We start from the raw sequence: 12,105 nt of genomic DNA, 5'->3' as shown, positions 1-12,105 counted from the left end.
TTGTTTCCACTATCTGATCCCATTCCACCCATATGACTTTGAGTGGAAAACTTCATCTCTTAGTTACTGAGTAAACAAGCTTCAGGATGAACAAGCCCTGTCCACTATTTTCCTTTTACTTTAAAATTCTGGAATTTTTATGATCTACCTTTTTTCCCTCTGTTTTTATTCTTCACTCCATATCAACTTACCGAGGGATCTACACCTTCATTCATTCTTTTCATTCTGTCGGCACCTGGCTATAGAGTTTACATTTCTCATCATATTTATTCCTCATAACAATCCTATGAGGTATATACCACTGAGTCTTGTATAAGAGAAAAAGAAACTGAGATAGGGTAACTCAAAGGGATAATTCATTTGCTGAAGCTACCAACTAGCTACTAACCATGCTACAATGGACAGAGATGACATTCATGCCAAAGGCCATGTTCACTTGCTCTCTCTACATTTGCTCTAAATTTAGAAAAAATAATCTCTTCAATTTATCCTCCAACAGTCTTCTTAGAACCCTACCAGGGATGTCTTGTATAACACGTTTCACCTTTCTGGTAAAAAAAGATAAAAATAAAAATAAAAATAAAAGTACCCCTCTTCCTTTCATTAAATCTTGCTTTTCCCAAAGCCAGTGCTTTTAATCTCTTCAAAATACTGCCTTTTAATTAATTAGAATATAGGCTCTATGAGGGAAAAGGCCTTGCCTATATCTGTTAATAATTTTTACCTTGTAATCACAGTGAAGAGCATTGAATTTACCACAGGTAAGTATTCAGTAAACAGATATAAGAAGAAATACAGTAGTCCACCCATCCTTTTTTTATTCGGTTGTTTACTGTGTTCTTGGATATTTTTAAAAATGTGTTTTCACAGATGACATTGTATCTAGTCCACCAAAAATAAAAATAAAAAAACAAAAAACACCTAATTTTGATTAAGGAGTCACATACATTTTGGAAAAGTAACATTTTTATAATGCAGTTCCTTTATACGTGAATATGATGGGCCTTCTTTTTGACTTGCAGGGTAGTTTATCCGTTTTATTTATATACAGATATTACCTCAATGGTGGACACAAAACTAAATACAAATCTGATCTTGTTGCCCTACTCAAGTCCTCCATTGCTTATATTATGGTACTATTATTTATGGTAAATAATATTTATGGTAAATACTATTATGGCTCTTCATTGCTTATATTATGGTACTATTATTTATGGTAATAATACTTGGGTATGAAGAAAGTAACATTTTACTTTGCGTAACTGAAATCAACTTGTTCATTTTACTTAAGGATAAAGTTACCCTCTTTTTTCCCCCGAATAGAAACACACACAATATTCCTTGCATACTTTTCATGTACGTAATGTTGCTTCCCTTCACCCTCATTATTTCTAGAGTTTTTATGCACATATATTGATTACAATGTTTAACCATTAGTAACTGTTCTTTTACAGAGAAAATGAGAAAGTAGATTGTTATGATTTATCTGTCATATATAATGATTTTATAGCAGATTGGCAAATTTTATAAATATGCTGTAATAGTGAAATTTTTCAATGTAGAAAAAGATCATGTTTAGTAATTAATATTAATATTTCTATAAAAATTATAAGCCAAAATTATGTAAGCTCAAATTTAGGTTTAGCAATGAGTGTTTTAGTAGTTTCTTAGCTAGAAATGATCTACATATTTAATAAATATCCATTATGTAACATAACTTTCAACATTTATTCATGTATCTATTGGCCATTTATGTGTCTTCTTTTAAGAAATCTCTATTCAAGTCCTTTGCCCACTGTTCAGTTGGTTTATTGTTTTCTTGCTATTGATGTGTTTGAGTTCCTAGTATATTTCAAGTTTTAGTCCCTTATCAGATATATGATTTGCAAATATTTTCTCTCATTCCATGTCACTTCACTCTGTTTTTTTTTTTTTTTTTTTTTTTTTTCTGTGCAAAGCTTTTTAGTTTGGTATTATCCCATTTGTCTATTTTTGCTTTGGCTGCTTGTGATTTGGGGGTCATATCTAAGAAATTATTATTGTCCAGATCAATGTTACTGAGCTCTTTCTTCCCTCTCTGTTTTCTTCTAGTAGTTTTAGTTTGTGGTATTACATTTAAGTATTTAAAGAATTTTGAGTTGGCTCTTGTATAGGGGATGAGCTAAGGATCCACTTTCATTTCTGTGCATGTGAATGTCTAGTTTTCCCAGCACCATTTATTGAAGAGACTGTTCTTTCCCCATTGTAGATTATTGGCACCTTTGTTGAAAATCACATATGTGTGGGTTTATTTCTGGGCTGTCTATCCTATCCGTTGTTTAGTGTGTCTACTTTTATAGTAGTTCCATGCTGTTTTGATTACTATAGCTTTGTAATATATTTTAAAATTTAATAGCATGGCTCCTCTAGCTTTGTTCTCTTTGATCAAGATTGCTTTGGCTCTTTGAGGTTTCTGTTACTCTATATGAATTTTAGAATTTTTTTTCTACTTCTGTGAAGAATGACATTGGAAGGTTGATAGGGATTGCTTTGCATCTGTAGATTGATTTGGGTACTAAGGATATTGCAACAATATTAATTCTTCGAATCTATGAACATGGGACATTTTTTCATTTACTTGTGTTTAATTTTGTTCATCAATGCTTTATAGTTTTCAGTATACTTATCTTACACTTCTTTGGTTAAACTTACTCCTTGGTATTTTATTATTTGTTTTATGCTATTGTTAGTGAGATTATCTTAGTTTATTTTGTGCTACTATAACAAAGTACCTGAAATAAATTATAAAAAAAATAATTTATTCTCTAATGGTACTAGAGGCTGGGGAGTCTCAGATCAAGGTACTAGCATCTAATGTGGGCTTTCTTACTCCTTCTACATCCTCACATGGCAGAAGGTGTATGTGTAAAATTAAATGAACCCATTCCCTGAAGCCCATTTTATCATGGCAATAATCCATTCATGAGGACAAAACCCTCATAACCTAAATGCCTCCCAAAAGGCCACACTTCTCAGCATGGTTACATTGGGAATTAAGTTTTCTACACAGAGTTTGGAGGACACATTCAGACCATGACAAGGATTATTTTCTTGATTTACTTTTTAAACTGTTGTTAGTATACAGAAACACTACTGATTTTATATGTTGACTTTGTATCCTGCACCCAACTTTACTGAATTTGTTTATCAGTTTTAACATTTTTTTTTATGAAGTCTTCAGGGATTCTATATATATGATATAGACAATTTTACTTTTTCCTCTCCTATTTGGGTGACTTTTATTTCTTTTCCTTGCTTAATTTTCCAGCTAGGGCTTCCAGTACTACACTGAAAATAAATGGTTAAAGTGAGTATCGTATCTTGTTCCTGATCTCAGAAGAAAAGCTTTCAGTTTTCACCATTGAGTACAATGTTAGCTGAAAACACAATCATCACTAAAAAATGTTGTTAGCATAATTACTCATTTTGATTAAAATCAGATTTATAAGTTTTATAATATTAAACATCTAGTAAATATAATATTCACTTATTTGGCTAGAAAACCCAAGTAGAATAAAATGTATGTCTCCATTATACTTCATGCTGGCAACTCAGTCACATATCTGCTTTTATTTAGCCAATGCTATCAAATCTGTCTTATTTATCAAAGATTTACACAAATTATATACCCTTCATAAACATTTGGATTAGTTAGTAAATTTCTGGGAGTTTTAAGGAAGTGCTTATTTTTTTGTAAACCTATTAGCATAGAATTCTTTTTAAGAGATTGATATAGTTTGGCTGTGTTCCCACCCAAATCTCATCTCGAACTGTAACTCTCATAATTTCCTCATGTTGTGGGAGGGACCCAGTGGGAGATAATTGAATCATGGGGGGTGGTTTCCCCCAGACTGTTAACGTGGTAGTGAATAAGTCTCATGAGAGCTGATGGTTTTATAAGGGGAAACCCCTTTCACTTGGCTCGCACTCTTTCTCTTTGCCTGCCGCCATCCATGTGAGACATGCCTTTCACCTTCGACCATGATTGTGAGGCCTCCCCAACCACGTGGAACTGTGAGTCCATTAAACCTTTCTTTTGTAAATTGCCCAGTCTTGAGTATGTCTTTATCAGCAGTATGAAAATGGACTAATACAGAGATTTTATAAATTAATATGACAATACCAGGCCGGGCATGGTGGCTCACGCCTGTAATCCCAGCACTTTGGGAGGCCAAGGCAGGTGGATCACGAGGTCAAGAGATCAAGGCCATCCTGACCAACATGGTGAAACCCCACCGCTACCAAAATACAAAAAATTAGGTGGGCGTGGTGGTGCGTGCCTGTAGTCCCAGCTACTCGGGAGGCTGAGGCAGGAGGATTGCTTGAACCCAGGAGGCAAAGGTTGGCAGTGAGCCGAGATCGTACCACTGCACTCCAGCCTGGCAACAGAGTAAGACTCTGTCTCAAACAAACAAAAAAGACAATATCATCTGGGGGTAGAAAAATGTCACATATACATAACAAACATATATAAACATATAGGCCGACACAAATAGAAACCTTACAGATTTCATTTTAAAATTTTAGTAATGAATTAGGCACAAATACAAAAACATAAAACTTATTAATTTATATAAAAGTTCGTTCTCATCTTTTCCCACTTTACATTTTTATTAGAATTCTTTCTGTGGAAGATTGGACACATTAAGGTTATCTGCTTAAATGAGGGTGAAAATTTTCCTCCAATATTATGGAGGAGACTCTTAATATATTATTTTGTTCTAACATATAATTTTATGGAGAAAATGGCTTTGGCCATATGTAGTTGCTTTTGGGGTTTCTGTATTTCTCAAAAACTGAACCCAATGGAGGCAGAGGGCTTAAAGTTAATATATTCATATCAATACAGAAGAAAGTGGACAGAATTGGCATCATAGTAGTGGAGCATACAGTCAGCAGGGATTGGAGAAGAGGAGGGGAAGGGGTCCGGTCAACGGAGAAATTCCCATGGTAGGAGCAGGAGAGACCAGAGAAAATGGGAGTCCTCAAAAGAAAACACCAGAAAGAACTTCTAGTCCAAAATACTCCTCAAACAAAGAAGGTCAGAGAGTATACTCATGCTGAATGTGACTGACACCAATAAGCCTTTCTATGGCTTAACCATGGACACAAGAAGTGTCTCTGTCAAAGGTTTAGAAAATACAGCCATCATAAACCAAAGTCACTCCCAAGATTGGCTAAAAAGAAGGAAACTAATTTGCCATAGATGACAACATCACCAAAAAAGGAAAGAATGTATATTTAGACAATCTGATGAGATTAGGATTATATTCAGTAGAAATATAACGCACCTTGTGTCTCAGGTCCACAACCTGACAGTTAACTGTCTCATGATGCAGACCTCAGTACTACTTGGGCCCTCGATTGGGAGTCAGCAGACCTGGGATCTAGTTCTAATGTATATGAGTAAAGAATCATTATGAGTAAGGAATATGAGTATGGAATCATTTCCCTCTCTGGAGCTCAGTGTGTCCATCTGTAAAATAGGGCGTTTGACTTGCTCTCTTCCTGCTCTAAAAAGCAAGAATTCTAAGTAGACATGCATATTTAGCCTATACTGTACATCATACGCCTATTAATATCGTCACTTGATTTCCATGGAGAGTTGGCTAGGATTATCCTAATTTATTCCGTCTGTACCATACACAGAGGTGAAGATTAACTCAGAATGTCAAGATGTTCCTGTGCCTTGAATTATATCTCTCATAATCCAGCTGCAAGGAGAAAAGGAGCTTTCACACACCCATATCGTAGACTGCAGCAAGTAATTATATGGACTCTAAAGTCAGAAGAATGAGGTCAGGAATAGAACCATCATTAACACATTTTCTGGAATTAAGAAACATTTTTAGCCTCTTCAAACCTCAGTTTTCTCATATAGAAAGAAGAGAAGATAGCTGTATTTTTTCAAAGTAGTTTTGAGAGAAGTAAGTGTAATAACAGATTTAAATCACTTTTTGCAAGGCCTGGTGAATAGTCAGTGTTCAATAAATGTTAGACTATCATCCTCATGTTCCCTAGATTAAAATTTAGACAAAGAAGAAGCCACTAGGACTCCTGAATGGAAGAGTGATTAAGGCAATGTTCAGTGTAAAATATCTTCTTTTCTCAAATAAATTGAGTGATACAAAATACTTATACATTTATTAATTCAGTAGGTAGGGAGCACCCTTGGAGCACCCTTATCACTTGACTTGTTCGGGGAAAACCCAAACCATGTGAAATATTTTAGAGAAGTTTATTGTGAGCCAACATGAGTGACCACAGCTAGACGGCAGCACAAACCTAAAAAGCTTTGAGTATGAGGTCTTGAGGCAGTTAGGTCACAACTCTGTTTTTTACATTTTAGGAAAGTAGAAGTTACAGGCAAAGTCATAAATTAATACATGAAGTTTATATATTGGTTTGGCCTAAAAAGATGGGATATCTTGAAATGGCTTACAGGTCATATGTGGTTTCAGAAACTCTTTAATTTTCGTTTGGTTAAAGGAATAAAGCTTAGTCTAAATACTTGGAGTCAGCAGAAATGAATGTTTAAGTTAAAATCAGAAAGTCTGTTAATCAATACACTAGGTCAGAGTGACCTGTAGGGGTGTGTGATTTGACCCTTGTCTGGCATGGTCTTAGGTCCTGTTTATAATTTGGTATCTTATTGTCATAAGAATCTGTTATTTTAGCCTTTTGATTTCTATTTTAAGACCCCATTTTAAGATTTTGAGGGTGTATAAAGAGTTAAACTGTGAGAACATTTTTGAAGAAGAATACAACAGGGGAGACAAGAGAAGCTGAAGAAATGAGAATTGAAATGGTAGGAAAACACAAGAAATCGTAATAGGTGAGGTATTTGAGAAATTCAAGAATTAGAAGTGGCTCCATATGCAAGAGCAGATGGGACCTGGAAGCAACCTATGATTGAAAAACAGCAGAAAAAATGATGGGGTTCAGTTACTCAGGAGGCTGAGGCACGAGAATCACTTGACTCCGGGAGGTGGAGGTTGCAGTGAGCCGAGATAGCACCATTGCACTCCAGCCTGGGCAACAAGAATGGAACTGTGCCTCAAAAAATAAAATAAGATTAGATAAGATAAGATAAGATAAAATAGTAGAATAAACTCAGGTTCTTGGAACTGAGAGCAGTTGTAAAAGGAGGAGAAGCAGAAAAGTGTTAACCCACCAGGACTACAGGAGGCACAGTAGAGCAGGAGTGTCTGAGGACAGAGCTTTCAGAAAAAAAACTTTCAGAAATAAAGCTCGTACTCTTTCTCAGTTTGATGTGACGAACTGAGGACCTGCACACCCAACACAGTAGTCACTAGCCAAAGGAACTGTGACTATTTAAATTTAGATTTAAATTAATACAATTTTTTTAAAAAGTGTTAAGTTTCTTAGACTATGTTTCAAATGGAAGCAAAAAGGAAAGAGGGGAATTAGAAAAGGTTAGAGCTAGTCTGCCAAATCTAAAACAGTAATACAAAAATGACTACAAAAAAACCTGTGAAAGCATTGTGGGTGGAATAGAGTGGTGTGTTAGGTTTGAAAAAAGTATCCAGTTGTAAGATTCCAATCTCATCCAAAGTCAGCCTGACCCTCATCTCTCAGGCATATTAATCTGTTATGTATACAGGTGTTTTGAGGATGATTTATTTGAGGAAAGAATTGTTTTGTTGAATAAAAATTTGAGAGCACTAATCGAGGTTAATTTCATTGGACACTGGGGGAGCATAAGGCTCAAAGTGGGGAGGGAACTTTCACCTGTTAAACATATGGGGAGGTAAAACAGGAATCCTTAGCTTCTGACTCTCAATCATCCTCTCTCTTCACTATAAGACCCCTCTTTCCAGAAAATCCTCACACATAAAAATGTCATGCACTCTGCCCCAGTGCTCAGCTTTTTCTGCTGCTGATTTAAATTTTGAATTAATAAAGTTAAAACCAAATTAAAAATTTCGCCTCTTGGTCAATTACTTGTAGAGTTTGAGAGAGAAAAAGAAAATATGAAACTATAAACAATTATAAGGAGGTTGGTCAAGATGGCCAACTAGAAGCAGTTAATGTGTGCCACTCTCATGAAGAGAAAAGGAAGGGACAAGTAATAATAAATATAGTACCTTCAACTGAAATATCCAGGTACACACATTGGGAGTCATCAAAGAAATAACCCATGGAGAAGGGAGAAAAGCAAGGCAGGATGACAGTCTTCCCAGGAGTGACCCAGAGCCAAGGGAGCTTCCCTCACCCAAAGAAGTGGGAGTCCAAGGCAATTAGGAGCTGGAGTGGTCCCAGGGGACAGCCCAGAAACTCTATGGAGAGGCAGCTAGACTGCTTATTCACATGGATCCCAGATCCCATTTGTCTTCACTGGGCAAAATCCCCCACCTGGGGTCTCCAGTCATCCAAACTCCAGCTGACAGTGATTGCATACCTCCCTACGATGAAGCTCCCAGAAGGAGGGACAGATAGCCATCTGTGATGTTTGACAGCCTTAGTTGTTCTTGCCTTTGGGCTTTGGAAAGTCTGAGGTGACCAGGGGCTGAGTAGGCCTCCAGTGCAGCACAGATGCACTACAAAAAAAGCAGCCAGATTCCCAATCCTGTTTATGCAGGTTCCCAATCCTGTTTCTCCTCACTGGGTGGGCTCTCTTGACTGGGGTCTCCAGCCACATCCTGCAGGTGTGTTTGGGCTCACAACATGTCCATACTTCCCTGCGACAGAGTTTTCAGAGGGAAGGGCAGGCCACTATCTTTACTTTTTGACAGCCTTCACTGTTGATACCTTCAGGTACTGGAAAACCCAAGGTGACTAGGGAGTGTGGTGGACCCCCAGCATACTGCAGTAGCCCTACATAAAGGTAGCCAGACTATTTGTTAGGTGGGTCCCCTATCCCATATCTTCTCACTGGGTGGATCCTTCCTGGCCTGAGTCTCCAGCCATCCCCAACCAGGGGTATCAAACCAGTAGCATCTCTGCAGTTCCTGGGTTGGAGCGCCAAGTAGGAAGGGTGGGTTGTGGTCTTTGCTGTTTCACAACACTTGTCCTTGCTGTCTCCAGGCCCCTGGTCCTTATGAACTCTCCAGAATCTGGAGAAATGACAGAAATATAATTCAGAATCTGGATAGAAAAGATCATTGAGATTCAGCAGAAGAGCAAAATTCAATCCAAGGAAACTAAGAATCACAACAAAAAGGTACAGGAGCTGACAGATGAAACAGCCGATTTAAAAAAGAATCTAATTTATCTGATAAAGCAAAAAACACACTACAAGACAAGAACTTCACAAGGCAATCACAAATATTAACAGCAAAATAGACCACACTGAGAAAAGAATCTCAGAACTTGAAGAGTGGCTTTCTGAAACAAGACAATCAGACAAAAATAAAGATAAAAGAATAAAAAATAAGAAACAAAAACTCTGAGAAATAGGGGATTATGTAAAGAGGACAAGTCTATGAATCATTTGCATCCCTGAAAGGGACAGGAAGAAAGCAAACAATTTGGAAAACATATTTCATGATATCATCACAAAAACTTCTCCAGCCTCGCTAGAGAAGCCAACAGTCAAATTCAGGAAATAGAGAAAAATCCTGTGAGATTCTACACAAAAAGATCATCCTCAAGACACATCACCATCAGATTTTCTAATGTTGAAATGAAAGAAAGAATGTTAAAGGCAGCTAGCAAGTAAAAGCAGCCATTTCCCTACAAAGGGAAGCCCATTAGGCTAACAGTGAACTGCTCAGCAGAAACCCTATGAGACAGAAGAATTTGGGAGTTTATATTCAACATTCTTAAAGAAAAAAATCTTAAGCCAATAATTTAATATCTATGCAAACTAAGCTTCCTTAGCCAAAGAGCAATGAGATTGTTTTTAGATAAGCAAATGCTGAGGGAGGTTATTGTTTTTGTTTTTGTTTTGTTTTAACCATCAAACCTGCCTTAGAGGTGATCTTGAAAGGAGCACTGAATATGGAAAGAAAAGACTGTTACCAGTCAATACAAAAACACACTTTAAGTACACAGACCACTGTCACTACAAACCAACCACACAAACAAGTCAGCACACAAACAAGTCAGCATAATAACTAGCTAGCAACACAATGACAGGATAAAATCCACACATATAGATACTAACCTTTCATGTAAATGTGCTAAATACTTCATTTAAAAGGCACAGAGGGCCAGGATGGATAAAAAAGCAAGACCCAATGGTATGTTGTCTTCAAGAGACCAATGTCACATGCAGTGACACCCACGGATTCCAAATAAAGGGATGAAAGAAACCAGAAAAAAGCAAAAGTTTTAACCCTAATTAAAAAAAAAAAAAACAGACTATAAATCAACAAAGATTAACAAAGACACAAAAGGGGATTACATAATGGTAAAGGGTTCAATTCAACAAGAAGACCTAATTAGGCTAACTATATATGCACCCAACACGAGAACACAAAGATTCATAAAGCAAATTCTTAGAGGCCTACAAAGAGACAGAGAATCTCACACAATAATAGTGAGGACTTCAACACTCCATTGACAGTTTTAGGCAGATCATAAAGGCAGAAAATTAACAAAGATATTCAGCAGCAGAACTCCACTTTGGACCAAATGGATATGATATACTTCCACAGAATTCTCCACCCCAAAAGAACAGAATATACATTCTTCTCATGGCCACATGGCACATTCTCTAAAATCGACCACATAATTGTATATAAAACCATCCTCAGCAAATACAAAAGGACCAAAATCCTAACAAACACACTCTAGGGCCACAGCACAATAAAAATACAAGTCAAGACTAAGAAAATCACTCAAAACAATGCAATTACATGGAAATTAAGCAACATGCTCCCCAAATGACTTTTGGGTAAATAATAAAATTAAGGTCGAAATCAAGAAGCTCTTTGAAACTAATGAGAAGAAAGATACAACATACCAGAAACTCTGGGATACAGCTAAGGCAATGTTAAGAGGAAAATTCTTAGTACTAAATGCCCACATTAAAAAGTTATAAAAAGCTCAGATTAGCAACCTAATATCACAACTCAAAGAATTAGAGAAGCAAGAACAAATCAATTCTGAAGCTAGCAGACAACAAGAAATAGCCAAAATCAGAGCTGTACTGAAGGAAACTGAGACAAAAAACAACATTCCAAAGATCAACAAATGTGAGAGCTGTTTTTTTTTTTTTTTTTTTGAAACACTAAGATAGGCTGTTAGCTAGACTAATAAACAAAGAAAGAGAGAACATCAAAATAAACACAATTAAAAATGATGAAGGGCATGTTATCTCTGACCCCACAGAAAGAAACGTCAATATAATACTACTGTGTTCACTCTATGCATACAAACTAAAAATCTAGAAGAAATGGATAAATTCCTGTACACATACACCCTCCCAAGACTGAGCCAGGAGCAATAATGAGCTCCAAAACCGAATCAGTAATAAATAGCCTACAAACCAAAAAAATCCCAGGACCAGATGGATTCAAAGGTGAATTTTACCAGTTGTACAACGAAGAGCTGGTACCACTCCTACTGAAACTATCCTAGAAAATCGTGGAGAAGGGACTTCTCCCCAACTCATTTGATGAGGACAGCATCATCCTGATACCAAAACTTGGCAGAAAGACAATAAAAAGAAAACTTCAGGCCAATATCCTTGATGAAAATTGACATAAAAATCCTCAACAAAATACTTGTAAACCAAACCAGCAGCATATCAAAAAGTGAATCCACCATGATCAAGTAGGCTTAATCTTGGGATACAAGGTTGATTCAACATACACAAATCAATAAAGGTAATTTATCACATAAACAGAACTAAAGACAAAAACCACAAAATAGATGCAAAAAAGCTTTTGATAAAATTCAACATCACATCATGTTAAAAACTCCCAAAAAGCTAAGCTAAGTTTGAAGGAGCATACCTTAAAATAACAAGAAGGATGCATGACAGATTCACAGCCAACCTCATACTGAATGAGCAAAAGCTGGAAGTATTTCCCTTGAAGACTGGCACAAGACAAGGATGCCCTTTCTCACCACTCCTATCCAACACAGTATTGGAAG

This window comes from Theropithecus gelada, chromosome 6 (genome assembly GCF_003255815.1).
Source record: "Theropithecus gelada isolate Dixy chromosome 6, Tgel_1.0, whole genome shotgun sequence".
NCBI classification, from domain to species: Eukaryota; Metazoa; Chordata; class Mammalia; order Primates; family Cercopithecidae; genus Theropithecus; species Theropithecus gelada.
This window is presented reverse-complemented; position numbering follows the sequence as displayed.